General features: G+C 43.5%; 1 protein-coding gene and 1 long non-coding RNA gene across 6 annotated transcripts in view; one reads left to right on the top strand and one right to left on the bottom strand.

The window, feature by feature from the left end:
- Positions 1-9,349: 9,349 nt before the first annotated feature.
- On the bottom strand, positions 9,350-14,285 carry LOC126510448 (uncharacterized). The gene is made up of 4 exons (XR_007594398.1): positions 14,198-14,285; positions 13,242-13,300; positions 11,066-11,632; positions 9,350-10,014 (listed from the first exon to the last, which is right to left on the bottom strand). It is a non-coding gene; the product is annotated as an uncharacterized lncRNA (long non-coding RNA).
- A 172-nt stretch (positions 14,286-14,457) lies between these two features.
- Spop (speckle type BTB/POZ protein) overlaps positions 14,458-26,928 on the top strand; it is a 104,923-nt gene continuing 92,452 nt past the window's right edge. For 4 of the 5 annotated variants that reach the window (XM_050156721.1, XM_050156723.1, XM_050156720.1 and 1 more), the window contains exon 1: positions 14,460-14,687. The gene's annotated coding sequence lies outside the window, so the exon portion shown is untranslated. Of the gene's footprint in view, positions 14,688-26,928 lie in introns of all 5 variants that reach the window. The other variant, XM_050156724.1, reaches the window with a different exon arrangement.

Below are 26,928 nucleotides of genomic sequence, written 5' to 3' on the forward strand. Positions count from 1 at the left end.
CGTATGAGTGATCAAAACTTGCCCGGGAGAGAGAAGACGGGGGTGGCTCACACTCCTCGTCGTGGCCCCCAGAAGCAGAGCAGTTGCTTGACCCTGCCATAATCGGCTGATTTTCTGGAAGGCTGTGCTGTGCTTTTCATCTTAGAGAGGACTTTGCATCCTGCCCACACAGAGCAACCCATATGCATTCTTCCTGCCCCAGTGAATAAGGGCAAGTCTTTGAAAACTAGCTATCTGAGGCTTCCAAAGTATATTTCATCTTCCAAGTAACCAGATCCTTCAAGAAGCAGAGCTTCCATCTTGGCACTGAAATGCCTCTGGAGTCTTTCTGAACAGGGTAGAGCAGAGGAGACTGGGGCAGCTGGAGTAGATCCGAGTCACTCTCTAGGCTGGTGTAGAGGCATCTGCCCCATGCTGTCCTCTCTGATGAGAACAGCTTTAAAAAGTATAAACCCTACTCCCCCCCCCCCCAAGCCTGACTCAGTCACCCAGGGCTTGACGGGAGGGAATCCCTGGAGCAAGACTTTCCCAGGAAGCAATCCCTTGGTGAGTGAGGGGGCCACTCTGGACTGCCCAGCTCCAAGTTCTTGTTTGATCCTTGTCCCAGAGTGGCCAATGAGGCAGAGGTACCCAGGGAGCTGTGGTCCTCCCAAGTGTACCTAAGGTACCAGGGAAGGGGCTGAGAAAAGGGGAGGAGAAAAGGGAAATGAGACAACGATCCTAAACCAGGGAGGGTTTTTCTGGGAGAAAGGATCAAAGAGGTCCAGCTTCCCATTCTTTAAGATAGTATAGTATATCTTTCCTAATTTCATTATCCCATCAGGGATGGTGATAAAAGCAGGATCTGGTTTATTTATTTGTGTGTGTGTATGTGTGTGTGTGTGTGTGTGTGTGTGTGTGTGTGTGTGAGCCTGAGGACAACCTTGGGTCTCATTCCCAGGCTCCATACACTTTTTTTTTTTTTTGAGACAGGGTATCTCATTCACCAATAACTCACCAAGTAGGCTGGCTGGCCCACAAGCCTGAGGAACCTGCCTGTGCCTGCCTCCCCAGTAGCGAGATTACGAACGCATACCATCAGGCCTGTTTTGTTTTGTTTTGTTTTTTAATGTGGGCATTGGGGCTCGAACTCAGGTCCTTACGTTTGCAAGGCCAGCACTTTAGCTACTGAATCATCTCCCTACCCTTATTTATTTATTTAATGTGAATGTGTGTGCACCTCAGTGTGTGTATGTGTTACCATGTGCATGCAGTGACTGAGGAGGTCAGAAGAAACATTGGAGCCACTGAAACTGGAGTTATAGGTGGTTGTGAGCCACCATGTGGGTGCTGGAAACCAAACCTGGGTCCTCTGCAAGAGCTGTAAGTGCTTTTAACCACGCAGCCATTGCTACAGTCCCAGATTTATTCATCGGATGTATTATCTTGCTATGTAACCCAATCTGGACTCGAACTTGTATCCTTCTGTGTCAGCCACTCAAGTGGCAAGATTATAGGGGTGTACCATTACACTCCTTTGTAAAGTCCAGGTCTTGAATCTGGAGTAAGAGCATTTATTGTTACATTGCCCAGATTTTTGTTAGTATTTCTCTCTGTCTCTCCATCTTCTTCCCCTTCCATTTCCCTCCCACACTTCCTCCCTCCTCTTTGTTTTTCTCCCTCTTCTCTCTCTTTTCATTTTGGAGACAGAGTCTCACATAGTCCAGGCTAGCCTCAATATCACTATGCATCTACGAATGACCTTGAACTTACTATCCTCCTGTCTTTACCTCCTGAATACTGTAATTGCAGGTGTGTGCTGCTTTGCCTGATATCTTGGGTGCTGAGGGTTAAACTCAGGGCTTTATGTGTGACAATGTTCTGCTGATTAAACTACATTCACAGTCTGTCTCACTCTCTCTCTCCTTCTCTCTCCTTCCCCCTACATCCTTTCCCCCTCTTCTTTTTAGACAAAAGGCAGAGTCTCACTATATAGTTCAATCTGATCTGAAACTCCTGATTCTCCTGCTTCAGCCTCCCAAATGCTAAGATTACAAGCATGCACCACCGTGCTCGGTCCAGCTTTCATTTCTAATGCACACATCTAGATTTCTAGCCACAGCTCAGGATAGGTTTGACCATCTCTCTAGGGGTACCATCTGACCCTGACCTACTTTCTCCCACTCCACCCCACCTGGACTCCTGCACCCTCTCTCTCCTTTCCTCCAACCCCTTTCATGTCCGCTGCCCCTTCTTCCCCTCCTTCCCTGGTGCTCCCTGCAAACCCCCTTCCCGCTAGTCCTCTTCCTTACACCCCCAGTGCAATCCTCCCCCAGCTCTGCAGTGGCCGCACTGAATCCTTTCCTTGGCACAGGCCCTTGCCTGCATGACAATCCTGCTGGGTTCCTCTCCTTGCTTCTGCAGCTTCTGTCCAATTATCCCTCTGGCCAGGCTGGGTGGGAGCCCTTCCCTCTAGCCATCCTGCGTCCTTCTAACATCTAGTGATTAATTTCCATTTGCGGGTGGGGCTGGGAAAGCAGTTGGAATAAACTGGAGCTATTAGGCAAGCTGCTGTGTTCGGCCCGAGAGCTCCAGCAGAGCAGAAAGAATCTCGGGGAAGATGACACCGCAGCCCAGGTCATTAGGGGCCACAGGATCTAGTTTTAACGAAAGTAAGATCAAAGGCCTTTTAGAGTCAGGCTGTCCTTAAAAACAAGGGCTGGCGATGGGGAGGATCCGAAGCTCTTCTACAGGAAACAAAGCCGTGACTCAAAAGCATCTCCAAGATGCTTCCTTGCTCATCCACGTTCCTGAGTTTAATGTCTTTGGCTTGGGAATTAACTTTGAGGCTTTCCAGCACAGATAAAAATAGGTCTCATAAATGCCATCACGGGCACTTTCCGATAAGGTGGCCTTTTAAGGGAAGCTTGGCTCCCAGCAGAGGGCCTGAGTCAAGGAGCCTTTTGGAAGAGTGTCCCTGTCCTCAGAACCAGCTCCTGGCTAAACAATGGATGCAGGAAGAGGAAGCTAATGGAAGCTTCTGTGCCCCAAAGACCAGGAGTCACGTTCTTGAAAGGAATGTTTATTTCACTCCTTCGTTTATACATTCAGCCCACACACATTTACCCAAATACCTGCTATGTGCCAGGAATGCTGCTTGGTCCCAGATTTACAGGAGAGAAAAAAAAAGCAAAAGAAAACCTCCGCCCTTAGGAGTGGACAGTTTTGGCAGCAGCTTGGGGGAAGGAACCAGACAAACTGTACCCTAAAATGAGAGTGCAAGGCCAGAGATGTAGGTAGAAGTGGTTCAGGGTTCTGAACACCAGACAGTGCCCTGAAAGCATCTGGGTAAAGAGCCTCAACAATCAGCAGAGAATTAAACGTTTTTATATTATATTAATGTGTGTGTGTGTGTGTATGTATGTAAGGGAACATGCCATAATACATATTTGAATGCTATGGCATGCATGTGGAGGTCAGAGACTAACTTGTTGGTTGTGCGTTATTGGCTTGTTCCTTCCATCACATGGGCCCGATGGCTTGAACCCAGGTTGTCAGGTTGGGCAGCAAGAACCTTTACCCACTGACCCCATCACGCTGGTCCCTTAGCAGAAAATTAACATGGGTAGTAGTGGATGAGGGAGAACCGGGAAAGGTGTTGGGGGAGGGTGACATGTGCAAAGAGCCAGAACTTGGTCCACTCCCAGGGACCGAAGCAGGTCTCTGTATGACTGAAAACTCTATTGCTAAGGGAAGGAGGAGCCTGGAGACAAAGCCCAGGTCAAAGGGCATAGGTCATCCAGCAGAGAGTCTTTCTTCTTCATTGAAAGAGTCTGGACTTTATTTCCCTGAGGGTAGTGTGGCGCTGTGGAAGGGTTTTATGCAAACAAGTGATCGGATTAGGCTGGCATTTCAGCAGTCACCCTGGCTGGAGAGCGGAGGATGGAAGGCTGGGGGGCCTGGGAGGAGGCTTTTGTGATCCACAGAAAACCCGGGAATGTGTCAGCAGAGATGGAAGGAAGCGGGTGGGCCTGAGGTATGAGTAAAGAATGAGTGTTAGAACCCTCAGCGATGCCTTGGACGTGGCCCAGGGGCGCAGAGCTCACTTCCCAGTTCCCAGGCTTGTGAGGCTTGCTGCTGAGCTAGAGAGGTCCAGAGATGAAGCGGGTTCCAGATCTGCTGTTGTTAGGTGTCTGTGGGCCACCGGGGAGGTAGCTGGGTAGGTCTGGGGCTGGAGAGAAGGGCCTGGCTCCAGGCAGACTGGGAATATTCTAGCAGATGGATGGAAGTGGAACTGAGAGAGACTGAGCCATCGCCAGGCAAGTAAGGACAGCGTGACAAGAGGAAGTGAGTGGATCCAAGGAAAGTCAGTGTTCTAAGAGAGCTAGGGAAAAGGGTTTGATGTAGCAGAAGGAGCAGTCAGAGAGAGGGGGAACAAGAACAGAGGTCTTCAGGGGATGGACTCCTTTCTCTCTTGCCAATAGCAGAACTCCACTGCTCCGTGTCCTCATCTCTGTGGTTATACCAAAAACACCCCGCTCCCCCCCCCACCGCCCCAACTCACATGGCCCTCCCACTTGCTCTCCACCCTTCAGCCACTAATTTTCATGGATGTACAAACACACACACACACACACACACACTGTACCCTCCCTGGTCTCTGTCCGGATGGTTTGTTCTCCTCATTTGTCTTCTCTATTACCCCTTTGCTTATCAGTTTTCCACTTAGACCTCTGTCCCAGTTTGCTCTCTAGTGCTGTGATAAAATGCTGACCGAAAGCAACTTGGGGAGGAAAGGGTTTACTTCATTACAGTTTGTTCGTTAAAGTTCTCCCAAACACAACGTGGTCAGGTCTGCCACAGAAATATCCCACGATCCAGATAGCAATTTCTGGTCTTTTAGTTTTTTTTTGTTTGTTTGTTTGTTTGTTTTTCGAGACAGAGTTTCTCTGTAGCTTTTGGAGCCTGTCCTGGAATTCACTCTTTAGACCAGTCTAGCCTCAAACTCACAGAGATCCACCGCCTCTGCCTCCCGAGTGCTGGGATCAAAGGTGTGCGCCACACTGCCCAGCCTTGTTAGGTTTCTATTACCACAATAAAACACTGTGACCGTGGGGAGTTGTTGTTGGTGGCTTTTAAAGCACTAGGCACAAGCAGGTGGATCTTTGAATTCGAGGTCAGCCTGGTCTACAGAGTGAGTTCCAGGACAGCCAGGGCTACAGAGAGAAACCTTGACTCAGAAAGCAAATCAAAACAAATCACCATGACCAAAAGTAATGTGGGGAGGAAAGGGTTTATTTTAGTTTACAGTTTATAGTTCTTCCTGATGGGAAGTCGGAGCAGGAACTCAGGACCAGAACCTGGAGGTAGGAACTGAAGCGTGGGTCATGGAGTAGCATGCTTACTTCCTTTCTCTTCAGGGCTTGCTCAGTTGGCTGTTTTGTTTTGTTTTGTTTTTTAGAGACAGGGTTTCTGTGTGTAGCCTTGGAGCCTGCCCTGGAACTCGTTCTGTAGAACAGGCTGGCTTCGAACTCACAGAGATCTGCCTTCCTCTGCCTCCCAAGTGCTGGGATTAAAGGCATGTGCCACCATCGCCCAGTTCTTAGTTGGCTTTCTTATACCAGCCAGAGCCACGAGCCCAGAGGTGGCACCACACAAAGTTCTGGGTCCTTCTACATCAATCATTAATCAAAAAATGCACCATAGGTGTGCCTGCAGTCAGAGCTGATGGAGGCATTTTCTCCATTGAGGGTCCTCTTCCCAAATGACTCTACTCTATCAAAAAACAACTAATCAGGACAACTCCTGACGTGGGTTCAGGTCCTCTCGGACCTCCCAGATCCAGTTATGGTCCCCACTTATTCTTCCTGTAAATATGTGCTTAGCACTTTCTATCATGGTCAGCATCGGACTTCAGGGACAACAGGGGACAGGGCCCCAGGGAACTGATAATCTTAGCAGAGAAGACTCATGCACAAACATTATGCAAAAACACTTATAAATTATTGTTAGTGTTGAAAACAAAAACGAAACAAACAGACAAATCAAGCCAATGCAACCCAGAATGCTGTGTCGGGAGAGACACTCAGAGAAGGGTCTCTGCGGTTGTGACAGTTAAGCCTAGTCCTGGAAAAAGAAACAGTTCTGTACGCAAGCAAGGGGAAAGCGCTCCAGGCAGAAGAAAGAGTAACTGCCAAGATCTGGGGAGGCAGGAACCTTGATGGTTTCTAGGCACTCGGATAGACAACCAGGGGGACTGGAGGGAGAGCAGAAAACAAAGGATTGAGCATGAGTTTAGGTTTCTGCAGTTGGCTGCAGTGTTTGGATTTCACTCTCAGCGCAGTGGCCAAAGTACTTTCTTTTCCCCTTAAGATTTATGTTTTAACTGGGCGGTGGCGCACGTCTTTAATCCCAGCACTCGGGACACAGAGGCAGGCGGATCTCTGAGTTCGAGACCAGCCTGGTCTATAAGAGCTAGTTCCAGGACAGGCTCCCAAGCTGCAGAGAAACCCTGTCTCCAAAAAAACAAAAAACAACAAAATGAAAATTATATATTTTAGGCCGGGTGGTGGTGGTGCACACCTTTAATCCCAGCACTTGGGAGGAGGGGCAGGCGGATCACTGTGAGTTCAAGACCAGCCTGGTCTACAAGAGCTAGTTACAGGACAGGCTCCAAAAGTTATAGAGAAACCCTGTCTCGAAAAACCAAATATATATATATGTATATAGATATATGTTTTTATTTTATGTGTATGTGCAAGGACCTGCATGTGTGTATTGCCTGGTGCCTGCAGAAGCCAGAAGAAGGCACAGGATACCCTGAACTGAAATTACAGGTGGTTATGGGCTACCTTGCCAGTTTGGGGAACCGAACCTAGGTCTTTTGCAAGAACAGGAAGTGCTCTTAAGTGCTGAGTACATTGTTTAGTTTTTTAAGACCGAATCTCACCTGTCTCAGGCTGGCTTCAACCTTGATTTGTGGCAGAATGTGCCCTTGAACTCCTGGTTTCCTGGCTTCTATCTCCTTACCACTGTTAGGATTACAGGCGTGCAATACTAGTCCTGGCCCAGTCAATGGTTTCAATTGGGACTTAACAAATGACTTTAGTTTTTGTTAGACTGCCCTAGTTGTTAAATGAAAAATGGACTAAGGGATACACAGAAGATTAGGAAAACCACTGAGCATAGCACTTTAAAATCAGCCTTGGGGTGGAGGACCTCTTTGAATTAGGGGCCTGCCTGGTCTACATAGCGGTTGTTAGGATAGCCAGAGCTACACAGTAAGATCCTGTTTCAAATTTAAAAACACAAACAAAAAGATTAAGAAAACCAGTTAGGACTTTCTAGGTCCAAGCAAAAGAAGATGTTAGCTTTAACTTGAACAGTGAAAAGTTGTGCATTCAAAAGCGATCTGAGGTTGGAATTTATGGGAGTTCCCAAAAGATTTGATGAGAGGTTCTGGGGAAATAGAAGAACAAGAGATGGTGCCTAACATCTGCCCTGAACCAGCAGAAAGAGGCTTGGCCTGTCCTAACCCCATTGGTCTGCTCTTCCTTTGGAGCCCATGGGGAAATTTTCAGAAGCCTGGAGCTTGAGAAACAAGCCTTGTCAAAAGTCGCAATCTGTGAGGTCCCTGCTAGTTATAACCTAGTTTTGTTATGTACTGAAAAATCTGAAAATTGGAACAATCTTGTGATTTCCTTGGACCCATCCTTTAGCACCGGGTGGAATTCCGTGCCCAAAGAGCATTCAGTAATCGCTAGCTGACTTTTCACTTGGGCACCAAACTTTCATAATTGAATTTTAGATTAAATTCCTAAAAAAAAAAAAAGAATTCTAATGTAGAGTAAACTTTCATTTGAAATCAATTCACCTTGAGAAAGTAGAGCCATGGCAAGGCTAATCTAAAATTGTAAAATTCAAAGTAATTCCTATGTGAGCGGAGGCAGGAAATCCTTTTTTTCTAAGTTAATCATCTGCATCTGCATTTAGGCAGATGTTGTTTGGGGGCAGATGTCAACAGGTGAGTCAATTTTATTCAAAATAGAAAGGAAAAAAAAAAAAGAAAGAAGCCAGGTATGGTGGCACACACCTTTAACCCCAGCACCCAGGCGGGAGGTAGAGGCAGGCAGATCTCAGTGTTTGAGGCCAGCCTGGTCTACTCAAAACACTTTAGGCTAGCCAGGGCTACATAGTAAGACCATGTCTCAAACAAACAAAAATAAAAAACAACCTGTTGGGGGAGAGTGCTTATTCGTTCCCAGCTGCTCTGACCCAAAATAACCACACAGAAACTGTATTAATTGCAATACTGTTTGGCAATAACTTAAGTGCATTTCTAGCTAGCTCTTAGATCTTAAACTAACCCGTCTCCATTGATTTGTGTATCACCACAAGGTTGTGGCCTACCCAGCAAAGTTCCATCTTTCTTCTGTGGCTACATGGCTCCCACTGACTCTGCCTTCTTTCTCCCAGCATTCAGTTTAGTTTTCCTGCCTAGCTCTACTCTGCCTTATCATAGGCCAAAGCAGCTTCTTTATTCATTAACCAATAAAAGCAACACATATACAGAAGGAATTCCCACATCAATAACCTCCCTCCAAAATATATTTATAAAAATTCGTAATGGGGCATGCAAAGTGGATAAAATCTACTCTTTAGTATACCCCCTCTTTCTTTGTTTTTTCCTTCCTTCCTTCCTTCCTTCCTTCCTTCCTTCCTTCCTTCCTTCCTTCCTTCCTTCCGTTTCTTTTTTTGAGATAAGGTCTCACTATAAAACTTGGACTGTCCAGGAACTCACTCGTATTGACCAGACGGCTTCAAACTCACAGAGATCTGCCTGCCTCTGCCTCCTGTCTTTAATGTGTTCTTTGTGTAAAACATTGTGCTTCTAAAATTTATTTTGAAGTGATAAGTTTGGATAAATTTTACAGCATTTATTTATTATTTATTATTGAGTTATTTGAAACAGAGTCTTATTCTGTAGCCCAGGTGGACTGGAACTTAACTATGTAGCCCAGGCAAGTCTTGAACTCATGAAAGATCCTCCTACCTCAACCTCCCTAGTTCTGGGGTTATAGGCGTGAGCTGCTACATCTGGCTTTAGACTCATCTTGAAAATTAATGGCATGCAGATGGAATTGTGTGGCTGGTCCAAGGCAAAAACTAGGATTCGAGTCTGCAGTTCCCCTGCTCTCTGACTGCTGCGTCTTTGCCTGGCGCCCCACCTTTGAGACAGCATGTTTCCCAGCCATTTTCTCAGGTTAAAAATTCAGCACTTCAATATCTATAAGCTTATTGAAATCAAATACCTGGGTAAGTACATCATTCCCAGTCTTTTGTTTTATTAAAGAGGGAAGTAAAATGACAGAATACCTTTTATATGCCAAGAGCTTTTGAACAAATATATCGTTCAATGCTTTGTATTATCCCACGATGCACGGTCCACTTCACCAAGGAGATAGGGAAAGCACTTGACCTGCGTCCTGTGAGTCCCTTGCCACTGCCATCGTCTAGGGACAGGAGTCTTGTGCAACATGCTGTGCACACCACGGCAGTGAGGCCTTTTCTCCTTGTTCCCTTGGTAGCCAGGGTCTCAGATGGGACCTAGGATTGGTAAACTGGGTGCAGCTAGCTGGGGCTTAGGCTTTGCAGCATAAAGCACAAAGAGAGGGAGGATTAGGCATCCTTTGCGGCAGTGATGATGAGTCTGACGGTGGGTGGCACTTAGTTGCAGTGTCCTGAGGCTGAACCTCGTTGCCACACTTTCTGAGGGTGATTCTTCATCCACCAGTCCGTGGTCTCCAGCCAAATTTCCAAGTTGGCTTCTTGGAAACTCTAGTCAGTTCTGTAGTACTTCTTTAGAAAATTCCAGTCCGGGTGCATAGAACCAGAGTTGGCACGGTGCTTGCAGCCAGGTGCTCTGGGTGAAATGTGAGGGAACTGGCTGCAAGGTCAACAAGTTTGTTCAGGAGCTGCAATTGGTAAGAGGCGGTGTTCTGGCTGGGCTGTTGTGTTTCCTTGACTCCATGCTGCCTGGAGAATTCCACAAAAGGGCAGAGGCACAGAGTCAGCATGGTGCATAGACGAGAGGGTGAGGGAAGAACAGTCACTCCAAGTCCGTGTTCAAAGACACACACGTAAATAAGCAAGTCTACTCAGGCCACAGACAGAGCTGTGTTCAAATAGATCCTACCACCATATAATAAGTTGGAAAATGCGAGCCTTAGCTATATTTATGTCATAGTAAATGTTAGTTCTGGGTTTGAACTTGAGTTTGCAGAAAAGAAGCCCGCTCATTCATTAAGCCTCAGCTTCACCATGAAATTTAATCAATCAATGAACATGTTTCCATTGTCAATTTTCTATTAACCTCATCGTGACCCTAGAACAACACTGTCAATGTGTTCTTGGTTTTTTTTCTTCTTGTTTGTGATCTTACATTTTTGTCCTTGAATGTGTCACCTGTCTCTTTTTCCTTAGGCTTGGACGTTGCCAACACATAGGACTATATTCCCGGCCAATCTTCCTGTATATCCATTTCTACAAAGGATCCTGACACGGCAGCCATAGGGCTGGATGGGGGCGGGTCAGGGGGATTCAAAGTTGTCAGAGAACTAACTGAAGAACTCTACAAAGAAAAGAGACTAACCAGCGGTGGTGGTGCACATCTTTAATCCCAGCACTCAAGAGGCAGAGGCAGGCTGATCTCTGTGAATTCAAGGCCAACCTGGTCTACAAGAGGTAGTTCCAGTACAGGCTCCGAAGTTACAGAGAAACCCTGTCTCAACAAACAAACAAACAAACAAACAGAACAACAACCAAAAAAAGAGGGCTGGAGAGATGGCTCAGAGGTTAAGAGCACTGACCTCCCTTCTGGAGGTCCCAAGTTCAATTCCCAGCAACCACATGGTGGCTCACAACCATCTGTAATGAGATCTGGTGCTCTCTTCTGGCCTGCAGGCATACATGGAAGCTAAACACTGTGTACATAATAAATAAATAAATTTTAAAAAAGAAAGAAAGAAAGAAAGAAAGAAAGAAAGAAAGAAAGAAAGAAAGAAAGAAAGAAAGAAAAGAGACTTACCTCCTTGAAGCGCTTACAACTAAAATGGCAGTTCATACTTCTCTTCAGGCTGGCCTGCCTCTACCTCCCCTGTGGTTCCAAGAAAAGCTGTGCCTTTTCTTATTGAACTGTAAAATGGAGCCCATGATCCTTGTTGGCAAAAATAAATAAACACCAGACATCTCTGAGTCTTTGGGGACAGATCCCTTGCCCAGACCTGGCTCATGACAGCCAATGAACATTTTGTCGTTTGTGTTTTGGATTAAGAGAATGACTTCTGCATGTCTCCTAGCATCACAAGGAGCTGTGAATTGAATTGGTGCCATTGTAGGCTTGATTGTTGTTGCATAGATAAAAGCCTCATTAAGTCCCTCATGAGGAGAGAAAAATTTTATTTTGAGGAACGAGGAGCAATGAGGGCTTCTTTGCTTGTTGTGGTTACAACAACAAAACATGAAATGGAGGAAATAATTAAATAACTGAACTTTTTTTTTTTCTTTACCCAAACCTTGTCAAGAGGCTGGGTGAGTTTTTAATTAGTGCTGCATTTTCAATAAATCCGGACTGGTACGTGGTGCCGATTCTTTCCTGGATAAGGGAAAGATAATAATGAGAATCTTATTTTTCAGTCCCACACTAAAGGGATGCCTGGTATATTTAATCATGCTGTAGAAATCCTGGCAGCCTTCTCTGAGCCTGGCCTCTGCTCTAATTACATTTCTAGATTTTAGTAAATTGAAAGGGAAAATGTAGGAACAAAATAATTAAAACCGAAGAGGAAGTGCATATTAAAAAGGAGAAGCTGTTTAAAATTCTTGCACACAGTGCTTCCAAGGACATCTACAATCGTTTAATCAGCTCCACACCAAATCAAAGCCCTTTGTGCAGAGGCTGCTGGGATCATATCTCAGGTGGGCGGTGTGGTCCTCACAGTAAAATGGGAGCCTCATTGCACAGAGCCACAGATGGCAAAAGGACCTCTTCTGGACCTCCAGATCACTGGGGATTCAGGCCCAGTCTGGATAAGCTGCTGGCACAGACTCCATACCCGGAGGAGCCCTCTCCCATATCCCGGGCAGAGGCTAGCTAAACTGTAAGGATTAGTCTCGATTGTAAGGAAGCTGAAACAGATGTCTGTTCCTTTCTGCACCTCTTCCCCAGGCTCCTTTCCCAAGGGAGTCTATCTCTTTCTCTCTCTCTCTCTCTCTCTGCTCTTCTGTGAAATCTGAAGTCAAGAGAACAGGTAATTAAACAGCCTCAGTGTCACCAAGAGCTAGCGACTTGTAACTGGCCACTGGGTTTCCACTGGAACATTTTGAATTTTTACAAGGACCAAACACCTTTCTGGCTTCAGTTAAAGAGATGAACATTTGTTGATGATGGTGATTAATGAAATCTAATTGGAAAAGTTTCAGGCAACTACCTAATAGGTGACAAGAGCTCTTTCTGTTTCAGAGGCAAGCACATTAACTGCATCATTAGAGAATCAAGGCTCTCCAATTTTACAAAATAACAATTTTGGTTGGGCATAGTGGAACACACCTGCAATCCTAGCACTCAGGAGGTGGAGGCAGGAGGGTCAGGAGTTCAAAGCCAGCCTCTGGGGGGCTGGAGAGATGGCTCAGTGGTTAAGAGCATTGCCTGCTCTTCCAAAGGTCCTGAGTTCAATTCCCAGCAACCACATGGTGGCTCACAACCATCTGTAAAGAGGTCTGGTGCCCTCTTCTGGCCTGCAGGCATACATACAGACAGAATATTGTATACATAATAAATAAATAAATAAATAAAGCCAGCCTCTGTTAGTGAGTTTGGGGCTAGCCAGGTCTATGTGAGATTGTCTCAAAACAAGAACCAAAACCCAAAAACAAAGCAGAAAACAAACAACAACAAGAGTAATTTTATCTGGAAGGCAAACTGTTAAGTCCTGGGGTTTTCGAAGAGTTTTGCCCATGGTTCATAAGACATCTAAAACTGGGACCGGGATCTGCTTCTGTACTTGAAAGTGGAAGGCAGCAGGGCACTGTCTCAAGAGTTCTTTCCAACCCCGAGGCCTGGCTCACAGACTGCCAGCCTTCCCTGCTGAACAGGCTCACCAGCCACATGGTGCCAAGAATCCTGTGGCAAGAGACAGAAGCACAGTCTCCTGGAGACTGTCCCACAGGCCTGGAAAGCAAGACAGGCTGCAACCTGTGCCTACCTCATAACGCACTGGGTCACCGGGTTGCTCTCTTGTCCAGTGCTAGGTGCACGTGTGAACTGTGTAGGCAAAAGAGACAGGCTCTGCTTAGGATTTTGAGGGCTTGATTCAGAAATAATTTTTTTCCTTAACATTTAAGGTAAGCAAAGAATGTGAGTAACAACAACAAACATCCCATTGCTGTCATCATCACTTCAACACAAGATGATTGTTTTCTTCCAGGGCCAAGATGATGCTCCGAGACAATTCTACTCAATTCCGGAATCACTTTTGGCCCATGGGAGCTAAAACTTGGGATAGACTGGGGACCCAGGTGTCCTAGCCAATAAATTGTCACAGAATCAGCCTCCTCTCGACATTTGTGCTCTCTCTCTCTCTCTCTCTCTCTCTCTCTCTCTCTCTCACACACACACACACACACACACACATCTTATGCCTTTCCCAGAAAGAATGGTCCTTTGGTTGTTGTTTACCAATGCTAATTTACTTATTTGATTTTTGAGACATGGTATTACAATGTAATTCTGGCTGGTCAAGCTAGACTTAAACTCATAGATCTCCTCCTGCCTCTGCCTCCTGAGTGCTGGGGTTAAAGGTGTGCAGCACAGTCTCGGAGTAAAGCATTTGCAGGCTAGACTTACTGGACATGGATCTCTATGAATTTGAGACCAGCTTGTCCACAAAGAGAGTGCTGGGTCAGCCCTGGCTGCATAGGGAGACCCTATCTCAAAAAACGAAACAAACAAAAACAAAATGTAAAAGTTCTTTTCAAAAAAGGTGTCTGGCAATCATTAAAATTCAGAAAACATTTTATTGAGAGTTTGCTAAAAAAGAAAGTAAGAGCAAAGTCATCTGTAATCCACAAATTGCACATCTAGATTTCAGTTGTGAAATGCCTGTAGCTCCTCCACCAACCCGGTCCCTCGCTCTTAGCCTCCTCCATTCCGGCCTCGCACCTCGGCGTGATCTTCCGCGCACTGCACGCGACCCCCTCCGAGTTCCCGCCTCTTCCCACTCTGGCCCCGCCTTCCGCTCAAATCCCGGGGCTCTGGAACCGCCTCGTGACGCTTGCGCACTAGGGAAGGTAGGCGGGGTCTTAAAGGAGGAGGAGGCGGAGGGCCTTGAACGGGGCGGGGCTGGGCGGGGCAGAACGGGGCGGGGCGAGGCGGGGCGGGGCGGGAAGCCGGGGGAGGAGGCCGCGCGGGGTGGGGCCCGGCGGGTACGCGCTCGCTGCGTCGACGTGCTGACGACAGGACGCCCGGGCCGGTGTGTGTCGGTGTGTATGTGTGTGTGTGTGTGTGTGTATATGTGTGTGTGTTTGTGTGTGTGTGCGCGCTCCGAGAGTGTGTATTTGTGTATCGGCGGTCCCGCAGGTCCCGGATGTTGCGGGCAGTATGAGGCGAGCGCAGGGGAACAGGGACCAGCAGCTGTCGCCGCCGTTCTCAGGTGAGTGTGTGTGTGTCAAGAGTCGAGGAAGGGGGTTGGCCTGTCGGGGTGCGGGGGTTTTCCTTAAGAAGTGACTGACCCCCCCCCCTCCTACAAACACACACTTGCCCTCATGTATTATTCTCTGCCCCATTTCCTACACCCCGGTTTCATGGCCTGAGGAAGCCAGAGCCTAGTCAGCCGTCTGTTCTTCCTACCTCAAGCATTCAGGAAACACAAACGCGCCCCCTGCCTCCAGCCTCCCTCACCATCATATCCCAACCCCATCCCCCTTGCCAAATAGTGAGCTGTCGCCTGCGGCGAGATGGAGGACTGCGCATGCTCGAATGTGAAGGAGCTCGGGGTGCCTGGTCGCTGCCTTAGGACGCATGCGCATTGCTGTGTTGCAGGGACCTGCGGGATAAAGAGCCCCTTGACCACGCGCCCGCCTTCTTCCCAGGCAGCGCTAGACTTGCCACCCAATAGTGAGCCTGTCGCTCCGATCCGAGAGGGAGAATTTAAATTATGCGAGGGATTTAAGGACAAAGCACTATTCGCATCTGTTGTTGCCCTAGAGACTCCCAGGCTACCAACGCCTCCTAGAGCCAACGTGTCCCACGCTGACCCTCCTTTTGAAACTGACTGCAACTTCTAGTTCTAGAATTACTTTACTTCCCTTTCCACCACTCCGGTCGTCATGCTGAACCCTTACTGCAAACTTTCCCTAAATTTAGGAGTAAGTTCAGCTCATTTATTCAGGCAGGGAACTTTTTTTTTTTTTTATGGCCTTGTTATGAAGGACTAAGGACCATAAAAAAGAAACCACAGTGGGAATTCCTTTTTAGTAAAATTCAGAATTGCCTTTAGAGGGTTAGGCAAGGAAGGGGAAAGTGTCACACACAGTTTAAGGCTTGGGGTAATAACAAAACCAGAACGGAAATGAACTCAGGAGCTTCATCTCAGTTGTCTGACCTAGTTGGTTCTTTGCGGGGGGGGGGGAGGGGGGTCAGAGTTCTTTCATAGTCTTTCAGTTTAGCTGTACGTAGCTGATGTTCTGTGGCCATATGAAAACAGAGGTAACCTGAAACAATTGAACAGCTTGCCCAGAAGTATTAATTTTAAATAAACAGTGATAATTCTTTCATATGGGCAAATCCCCAAGAAAATTAAACTGACGAACTTTACGTAAATATTTCAGTGACTTAGGATTTGGAGTTTCAGGCGACGGAGTATACTTGGTTCTTTAGTTTGCTGCTGTATTGTCACTCTTAGAAACTTTGTCTTACCTCTACCATGGGGGTGGAGAGGTTTGTTTCTGTTTTGAGACAATCAGGGTCTCATATAGCCAGGACAGGTCTGGACCACCTATGAAGACCAGGTTGGTCTCTACTGGAGTTACAGGTATCTGCTTGCCTCTGCCTCTTGAGTGTTAGGTGTACACCACCACATCTGGTCACAAAGATAAACTCTTTACTAGCAAAAGGTTTGCTGAATTGTATGGAAATGAATAGCTAAATTGTTGTTAGGTGGGGAGAATGGAAAAGGGAGGGGCATTTTCTGTTTTTCGGTTGGCTAGCTAACCTAATGTCTCAGCTAGACTCCTGGGTCTATTTTGAAAATAACAGCCTTATGTTGAAATTCCCTTTCCTTTGTGTTCATTCTTGGGTATTCTCACAAGACTTATTTGGTTGCCTTGTTAACTTTAGGACCTTAGGTTCCTGGGCTTTAAAGTATGTATACACTTTTCACTTCCTCATTTAACACTGGCCTTTATGTGGCTCAGGTGTCTATTGTGCTGTTCCTGGTTGCCATGTTGCACTTGGAGCCAAGGGATTTGGGAATTGGGGGGAGCATATGTCATCCTGTGTTGGAAGAGAGCTAGTTACTCTGCTTCCCCCCCCCCCAATAGTATAAATTACTGTGCTCACTCCACATTGAACAATCAGGGTAGTTGGTGTCCTTTCAGTATTTTGGTGACTATACCTTTTAAAAGAGTTATTACAGTGGCTAGTTTGGTAGTTGGAAATAATGTGACCAACCTCCATATTTGGACCAGGCTCTAGTAGAATCTAGAAGTGAAACTATTGAGGTAATGCTTGTCTTTCTTCTAAGTAGGCTTCTTCATCTAGGATACTTCGTTCTTATCTGAAAACATTTCATTTCTAAATTCACTTAAGCCTTATTTAAATTTTCGATGGTACAAAAGAATGGACTGCTTTTAGAATTAAGATAAGTTGTTAATTCATATTGGCACAGAAATATGTTTAAAAAATAAAAGGTAATACTAATGTGAAAAAAAATTCAAAAGGTACAAAGTGAGAATGAAAAGCCTTCTGTTATTCTCCTGCCCATCAAGTTACCCAAGGCAACATCATCTCCTTCCAGAACCCATACATTACAAATACATATATCTACTTATTCTTTGGTGTCTGGTTTTCACAAATGGTAAGGCACTATATCCAATTTTTACTTTTTCACTCAATTTGTCTTGGTGATCATATAGTGTCTGTAGTATCTTTTTAAAAAAGTGGCAAGGGTTGCATTGTATATGGTAGACCATCATTTAGCCAATTCTTACTTAACAGTAGGTTTCCAAAGCCACAGTTCATTTTTTATGTGTACTTAGGTGTCTATTGGATTAATTTATTTTTGTGAATGTGCCAGATCAATGGATGTATACATCTTTAATGTTGGCAATATTGCTAAACCATTTTCCACAGTGGTTTATAAATTTATATTATTGCCAACGGCTCATCTGCCTGTTTCTTAACCAACACTATCATTCATACTTTAAAAATAAATTTTAAATGGTGTTTTCTCTGAGATTTTAAGTTCATAATATAGTTTCTTAAGTTTCATTACATTGAGGAGCTGTGGATACATTCTGTCACTGTTCTGTATGTTAATGGTGTTAAAGAATATGCCTCAATCGAGGAGCAATACCATTAGAGTGAAGTCATGTCTGGAGAACAGTAAGCCCTAGTGGCAGCACTAGGAAGGTGTATAGACCTGTATTTCAGTTTCTTCCTTTTCACTCAGATTCTAGTTTCTTATGTGATATCGTCTGATGCCCTCTTGGTAGCTATGACTGAAAGTACGTTACTTGCTTTTTGTTGTGTTGAAAAGGTAACTCAGTTGTTAAGGTACTGTCTATTATCTCCACCAGAATGTTGGTCTTAGCAGTCTTCTGATTGCAGAATACCTTACTGTGAGCTATAAAGAAATGAAAAAGCTGGGTATGTTGGAGCACACCTTTAATTCCAGTACTCAGGAGGCAGAGGCAGGCAGACTAGCCTGATCTACATAGTTCCAGGCCTGCTCAAACTTCATAGTGAGACTCTCACCCCAACAACGCCACCCCCGCAGAAAAAAGAATGAATGAATGAAAAGATTTCTGTGCATAAAGGATATTTTGATCATTGGACAATCGAATGTACTAAATATATGAAATAATAAGAGTTAGGAAGTAAAATATAGGCCGGGCGGTGGTGGCGCACACCTCTAATCCCAGCACTTGGGAGGCAGAGGCAGGTGAATCTCTTTGAGTTCGAGGCCAGCCTGGTCTACAAGAGCTAGCGCCAGGACAGGCTCCAAAGCTACAGAGAAACCCTCTCTCGAAATCTCGAAATACCAAAAAAAAAAAAAGAAAAGAAAGAAAAGAAAAAGAAAGCAAAATATAAATAGTATGCTTGTGTTCTTGCTGAGAAGACCTGCAAAGGAGGGACCAACGGTTGAAGGAGTTTCTTTTGAGAGCTTTTTGAAAAAAGTGTATGTTGAGGTTTTTGTTTTTTTCCAACTGTTGAAAGTTTAAAGAGATAGAAAAGTAGAAAGGATGGTTCACTTATTACCTTCTGTCAATCACTGTGATTGTTCACATTTTTATTGTATTTTAATTTTTTTTTTTCTGACAGGGCTTTTCTGTGTAGCCTGGCTGTCTTGGAACTCACCCTGTAGACCAGGCTGTCCTCGAACCTGGAGATCTGCCTGCCTCTGCCTCCCAAGTGCTAGGATTAAAGGCATGAGCCACCACTGCCCAGTGTATTTTAAAATTTATATGTGATATATTTTATGTATAATATACAAACTTTTATATATTGCAGATATATTTCACCCCTTAGATGTATCTCCTTGAAATACATTGCTTTACTCGCTTATTCTTACACTATTTGTCACAAGTCAATAATGAGTAATTTTAAATTTTATTTTATATTTTGAGACAGGGTTTCCCTGTGTAGTCCTGTGGCTGGACTAGAGTTCACCATATAGACTAGACTCAGATTCATAGGTAATTACCTGCCTCTGCCTCTGCCTCTCAAGTCCTGGAATTAAAGGCAAGTACCACCATACCTGCCGTTGTTTGTATTTTTTCCCCCTTCAAACATGTGTATCTCTTTAGTCTCAAAACTATTTGAAGCTACTCAGGATAAGTGGCTTTTGCTTTTTGAAGGGACCAGACCATTTGCGTTCCAAGGTACATCATCTCTTGGAATTTTCTGATTTTTAAAAAATTAAAAATTTTAAAAATGTTTTTGGTTTTAATAATTTGTTCTTTTATCAGTATAAGCTGATATTGAGACCTAAAGGCTTGGTTAGATTCCAGTTAAACAGCTTTAGGAAGCATAGGACCAGAACCCTCTGTTTATGATATGGGGTTTGGTCGTGTGTTTTAAGTGATAAAACCCAGACTCTTCAGTTAAATTTCCTCTTTTTAAAATTAGCAGGTACTCTGGAGAGTGTCCCACTCTGGCATTGTACTGCTGTTTTTCCAGCAGCCTTTATCCTAGGATGATGGTTTTTTACCTTAGTTAATTCAGTAGTTGCAAAATGATTTTAAAATTCTGCAATTCCTTTCATTTGACTAGTTTTTGGTTTTCTACAAAACTTTTCTTTATGGGTTAGTAAATTATAGTTTCTATAAAAAAAAAGTTGAGGGGGCTGGAGAGATGGCTCAGTGGTTAAGAGCATTGCCTGCTCTTCCAAAGGTCCTGAGTTCAATTCCCAGTAACCACATGGTGGCTCACAACCATCTGTAATGGAGTTTGGTGCCCTCTTCTGGCCTGCAGACATACACACAGACAGAATATTGTATCCATAATGAATAAATAAATATTTAAAAAAAAAGTTGAGATGAACCTTTCTTTCCATTTAATATTTTCTGAGTAAAGAGGTGGTATAGTAGGTAGAAAGGCCACGGGCAAATGGCAGTCCTGGGGATTTATTAAAGGCCTTGGAACATGGGAAACAAATAAGTACTCTTTCTAGGGTTATCCCCGTAGCTCAAATAGTCATCTTTACTGATAGCAAATGAATAGTTTCTTTTTCTTTCTGTTCCTGTTGTCTTACATGCATAGATTTTTAATGTATTGTGTCTTACCAACAGTTACAACATTGTTTATGGTGCACGAGATGTTCCTTCCCTGTTTGGCCTCTGGAGTCCTCTCAGCTCAGGATAAGAGTGCATCCTTGCTTGGCACAAAAAGTTTCTGACTCTTTTGTATTTTTTTCTGTTCCAGATGTGCAGCCCTCACTTTACCTTTCTTTTTTTTTATTTAAATATTTTGACTTTTATTTTATGTGTGTGGTGTTTTGCTTGTATGTATGTCTGTATACTGTGTGAATGCAGTGTCCTTGGAGGCTAGGAGAGGGAATTCCCTGAATTGTTAGGAACTGCGGTGTGGGTGCTTGGAATTGAACTCAGGTCCTCTGGAAGAGCAGCCAGTATACTTAGCCAACCAGCCACTCTCCAGCCCTCCACATTATCTTTCTGTAGCTTCCCTTTCCGTAAAGAGGTTGTTAATGTACTTTGTGGGTCTCTGTAGCTAAATTCTGAAAACAAAGTTGCCTTTATTTAAACTCTTTATACCTAGTGTTTGACTAACCTCTGTGCTGCTGGCATTGCTAGGATCTAGATTTTAGAACTCACAACTTCTTTGTCTTGAATATTCTTTGTGAAAGATAGTATCCCAAGGGACACATTGCTATCTTCACAAGGATATAAACTTGGCTATAGAAAATACTGGAGTGTTTGTTTTTTCCCATGAACAAATTTGTTTATTTGTTTGTTTGTTTTTCCTGAGGTGAAATATATGAAATGAGGGCTGGGATATAGCTCAGTTCTAGAGTGTTTGCCTAGTGTGCAGGAAGGACTGGGTTTTATTCCTGGCATCACGTAAACTGAACATCTAGCCCACATCTATGATTCAAGTACTTAGAGGTAGAAGCAGGAGTCTTAGAAGTTTATGACATCCCTTAGCTACACAGGGAGTTTGTGACAAGTTTTTTGGAGCATGTGGTGTTTTAACATTATATAAAAGAATTTTTTTGTGGGTATATATGTATGGATTTGTTTTTCTTTCCTTTTCCTCATTTAAAGCATTTCTTTAAAATTCTCCACATTTATTTCTCTATAAGAATGTTATGTAAGATTCTGCTGTTATAGCATTTTTTTTTTTATTATTAGATTTTCATCTTTCAAAAGGAGCAAGACAAATTGTTCTTAATTAAGGAAAATTTTCAGCCAAACCGTGACCTCTGATTCCCAGTTGTCTTAACTCAGAGTCTGGAACATTGCTGCATCCTGTGGTACTGTGTACTGTAGGCTCAGGAAAATGTCTGCTCGTTTGAGTGCTTTCTGCAGCTCTGTCACACTAATGAACACACACTAATGTCACACAAATAAAAGATACAATAGAATCACATTTTGTAGCTGGTCTTAGGGTCTAGATTAAATTCTTGCTTTAACAACAAAAGTTTAATTAGACTCTTCCCATATGGTGATATTTTGAATATTTTCACTGATTTCAGGTTACTCAAAGCCAGACAATAACAGTATTCTAATACTTATCTGAAATCCAAGTTCTTTTTACCATCTTGTCATATTTACAAAGGTTATTTATTCTCAATCTGGTTTCATAACAATACTGGCTCCACATTAAATTCTGCTTGTGTATTTGAGGAAGCACACCTGTTTCTTGTGTTTGTTTTCAGGCATGGTAAAATTACTCTGAAAAGCTGTGTGGACACATTTGCTAATAAATTGGATCCAGTTGCTTTTTTAACTTTCATAAGGCTCCCATTACAGAAAATATTTTGAAAGTAGAATTATAAAGGTATGCTTAGATCATAATTCTTATTACTGCAGTCACATTTATTTATTTGAGTGTATGTGTAAAGATGTACATACATTCTACAGTGCATGTGGGGAGATCAGAGTGCAACCTGCAAGAGTTAGTTCCCTCTTTCTAACATGTGGGTCACAGTGATGAAACTCCAGTTGTCAGGCTTGGTGGCCACTGCCTTTACCAACTGAGCCATCTCGTAAGTCTGACGGGCACATTTCCAAAGAATGGGCCAGCTGTTGCCTAGGTGCTCTCTGTATAGTAAAGTTGGGCATGCAGCTTAGGGAAGCTAGATACAGAGTGGAGCTTCAACATGCACAAGTCTTCCTTGATACAGAGGCCTTTTCCCCTGACTGTTCCTGAGAAACTGTTGGTGTAGATTTTCCTGCCATCATCAGCTGCCTTAGAGGGGCTTGCACAAGTTTTCCAAAAACTTCTAATTTCTCTATCTGCAGATCTGCTTTTTTATTTTTAAGAAGGAAAATGTACTTGTAATTATTTATTTCCTTAAATTGAGATGTATATATGTCTCTTTACTTGATTTTTTAAATAAAAAGGCAGCCATGTAGAAGTTTGCTAAACATAAAAATAAGCTTTTCAACATAGGACATTATTTATACTGCCTGACTTCATTTTTAAATTAGAAGTTGGGTATAGTGGTACACACCTGTAGTTCCTGCATTGAAAAGGAAGGTAGAGGCAGTGAGCAGGATTGCCTCAAATTCAAGGCTAGTATGGAGATTCAGGTTGGACAGGGCTTCATAGTAAGATCCTGCCTTTAAAACACAAAAAGTAGGGACTGGAGAGAACTCAGTTGGTAGACTGAATTGGGAACTCTAGCACTCATTAAAAAAAACAACATGAGCCTGGCGGTGGTGGTGCACGCCTTTAATCCCAGCACTTGGGAGGCAGAGGCAGGCGGATCTCTGTGAGTTCGAGGCCAGCCTGGTCTACAAGAGCTAGTTCCAGGGCAGGAACCAAAAACTACGGAGAAACCCTGTCTTGAAAAATCAAAAAAAAAAAAAAAAAAAAAAAAACCATGGCACCTTGTGCCCATTGGAGTCTCCATGCTGGAAGGCAGAGACAGGAGGATTCCTGGGGCTCCCGGCCAGCCAGTCTAGTCAAATTAGTGAACTCCAAGTTCAGTGAAAGACTCTGTCACAAAAAAACAAGGTGAAGTGATTGAGGAAGATACCTGATGTTGACTTTTGCTTCCACATGCACCCAGGTTCACTACCCCCAAAATAATAAATAATATTAAATATAAAATACTTTAAACATGTAGAAAAGTATAAGGAATAATGCAATCCATATACTATCACCAAATTATATAAAAATCTTTTTGTATCTATGTTTGTGGAGGCCAGAGGACAACTTTAGGTTGTCCACAAAAAACACAACCACCTTCTTTGAGACAAGGTCTCTTATTAGCCTGGAGGTTAGCACTTGGTGTAGACTGGTTGGCTGGCAAGCTGCCCAGGGATCCTCTGTCTCCTTAGCACTGGGATTACAAGCCTGAGCCATGTGCCCAGCCCTTTTTTTTTAATTTTTTTTTTTTATTTTCAAGACAGGATTTCTCTGTAGCTTTTTGGTTCCTGTTCCTTGTAGACCAGGCTGGCCTCGAACTCACAGAGATCCGCCTGCCTCTGCCTCCCGAGTGCTGGGATTAAAGGCGTGCGCCACCACCGCCCGGCCTTTTTTTTTTTAAAGTCTTTTATTTAAAATATTTGTTTATTTGTAGTTTAGGTTTATGAGTGTTTGCCTGCAAGTATGTGTACGTACCATATGTTAGATTACTTGGAACAGAAATTGCAGGTAATTGTGGTTACCATGTTGGTGCTGGGTCAAACGCTGGTTCTCTAGAAAAGCAGCTATGTTCTTAACAGCTGAGTCATTTATTTCTCCAACCTGTGCCTGACATTGGTATATTGATTTTCAGAATCTAACTTAGAAATGCTCTGAAAATTGATAACAAACTTATCTTTAAAATGTTGCTTTCAATTCTTTAGTGTATATATCTAGAGTTAGAATTGCTAGAGCGTATGGTAATTCTATTTTTAATTTTTTCAAGATCCTTTATTCTGTTTTCCATGGTGCCTGTACCATTTTACATTCCCTTCAACAGTACAAAGACGTTCCAAGTTCTCAACATCCTTACCAACAATTTTTTTTCTTCTTGGTAGTGGCATCCTAGCAGGTGTTACCGAATCCTTTTTTAGCTTTGTCTTTTACTGAGGCTGAGTTTTGAGTTTTACTTTTAATTTCTTAAAAATGGCATTATAATTTTGTTTATGTGTATGTGTCTGTATGCAGTGAATATTCAGGTGCCCTTTGAGGCCAGAAGAGGGCGTCCAATCCCTTGGAATTGGATTTACACGTGGTTTTTGAGCCACGTGATGTGGGAACCGAATGCTTGTTCTCTGGAAGAGCAGTATGTGCTCTTAACTGCCTTAACTGCTGAGCCATCTCTCCAGTCTACAAGGTTTGTTTTTGAGACATAGTTGTACTCTGTAGCCCGGGCTGGCTTGAAACTCATGTCTCCTTCCTTAGTCTCTCAGGTGCTAGATTCTAGATTACAAGTATGAGGCATCATGACCAGCCTAAACTTTACAATAATCAGATTTATTTTGTTCTCCTTTTGATGTTTGTTTGTTTGTTTGAAAGAGAGTCTTGAGCCGGGAGGTGGTGGCACAAGCCTTTAATCCCAATACGGCAGAGACGGGCGGATCTTTGTGACTTCGAGGTCAGCCTGGTCTACAAGAGCTAGTTCCAGGACAAGCTCCCAAACTACAGAGAAACCCTGTCTTGGGGTGGGGGGGGATAGGGGGTGGGTGGAGTCTTGCTGGCAGTATAAACCAGGCTGGCTTCAAACTTGTGATCTTTCTGCTTCAGGCTCCCAAGTAGTATGATTGCAGGCATATGCCATCCCACCTGTTTTTTATTCTCTTTTATATTAGAGGGAAATTAAATCCTGTTTTTCCTATATGTTTTATAGTTTTGCCCCTGCCCCACCCTCCCAGAGTTTCTCTGTTTAACAGTCCTAGCTGTCCTGGAACTAGCTCTTGTAGACTGGGCTGGCCTCAAACTCACAGAGATCTATCTGTCTCTGCCTCCTGAGTGCTGGGATTAAAGGTGCATGTGTGGTTATAGTTTTGCTTTTAACATTTAGGTCTCTGCCTTCAATTTATTTTGATATTTAGTATGGGAAAGATAAAACTACTTTTTTCTATAAGGATGACCCTAAAATATGGATCTAATTTTCCATGAGGTTAACCCAGTTATCCAGCCCCATGTTTTGGATAATCCATCTCTTCCCTATTCTTGTTAAATGTCATCTGTGTTTGTCTGTATCTGTGAAGTTGCCTCTATTTTCTTTTCTGTGCCATTGGTTGGTCAGGTTGCCTATCTTGTGCTGTTACTACACTGCTTTCATTATCAGAAACTTACAGTGATTGTTCTTATCTGATAAACAAGGGTTAGTACCTCTTTATGTTCATCAAGCTTCTTGAAAACCTCTGTCTAATCAGTCGATACATTTTAACATAGTCACTTGCTGTTGAAATATGTCATGTGGTATATCATGGCCTTCAAAGGGGGAAAATTAAGCCTTCCTTATCAAGCAACTGATTACTTGTTCTGAATGAGTTTATAATTCCAATTCCCTTTTTAGTTTGGTTTGTGTGGCTTTCATTTTTATATATAGATCAGTTATTCACCTGGAAAGTGAACTGTTATGATGGTATAAAGACACCAATAAAACAGTTTTGGTAATGGCATTGATATTGAACATGATGGTGTTAAGGATTCCTCCCTCCCTCCCTCCCTCCCTCTCTCCCTCCCTCCCTCCCTCTCTCTTTCTTCTTCCTCTTCTTTTTGTTTTTTGTTGTTTGAGACATAATCTCAGTTTTTCTCAGACTGGCTTCTAATTTGTGGCAATCTTCCTGATGCAACCTCTTAAATGCTGGGATTACAAGTGTGAGTCACCCTGCCCAGTAATGTTAAAATCTTGATCATGAGGAAATGGAACCATTTAAAACAAAGAGATTACCAAATGATATATAGTAACTGTATAGTACAGGAAAAGCTAAACAATCAGGTTTCAGAAAGTGCTGGAACCAAAACTGCTCCTTACAGGGACTTCAGCAATAAGAACTGGTGGACTCTGGTGCTCTATAAATAAGCTTTAGTTTCCATGAGGCTTAATTCAGATTCCTAAGGGAGATCTGATTTGGTCAGGCCAAGGCTTGATTTCCCTTGAGCCACATATGTGCCCCAGGTTCAACTCCATTTGTTTATGGGGAAGGGGAAGTTTGGTATAAATAAAAATTTGGGGAATGGCTGGAATTAGAGACAGGTTTTCTTTGAGAAATGTATCTTAGGATGTCTTACAATCTTAAAAGTTATTGAGTGCTTTAAAGAGTTTTGTTTTATTTTTTTAAAATGTGAGTTATATTTATTGATCATTACCAAATTAGAATTTAGAATTCATGGCTGGAGAGATGGCTCAACAGGTGGGGTGCTCACAGTTACCAAAGTGGGAGAAGAAGAGAATTGGTTTCTGTACGTTGTCCTCTGACTTCTACTTTGCATGCCACAACACACACTCTAGATATTTGTAATAAAAAAGTAAACACCAAGAAAAATATTTTAAGAATTTTTTTTTTTACTTAAAAAAAATAAAGTTAAAGTCATGTCACTAGGCATGGTGAGGAATGCCTTTAATCCCAGTACTCAAGCAGGTGAATCTCTTTTTTTGTTTGTTAGACAGGGTTTCTCTGTAGCTTTGGAGCCTGTCCTGGAACTAGCTCTGTAGACCAGGCTGGCCTCGAACTCACAGAGAGTTCCACCTGCCTCTGCCTCCCGAGTGCTGGGATTAAAGGCGTGTGCCACCACCACCCGGCAGGTGAATCTTTTGAATTTGAGGCCAGCCTCATTTATTTGGTGGGTTCTAGGCCAGCCAGGACTATATAGTAAGACCTTGTCTTAAGATAACCAAACTCCTCCATCTCGTATTAAACGAAATAGTATTTTAATTAATTAATTTATTTTTGAAACAGGGTTTCTCTGCATAAGCCCAAGTTGTCCTGGAACTCGCCCTATACATCAGACTGGCCTGGAACTCACAGAGATCCGCCTGCCTCTGC

Source organism: Alexandromys fortis, unplaced genomic scaffold (genome assembly GCF_014885135.2).
Source record: "Alexandromys fortis isolate MF-2015 unplaced genomic scaffold, M_Fortis_MF-2015_v1.1 scaffold_31, whole genome shotgun sequence".
Taxonomy (NCBI): domain Eukaryota; kingdom Metazoa; phylum Chordata; class Mammalia; order Rodentia; family Cricetidae; genus Alexandromys; species Alexandromys fortis.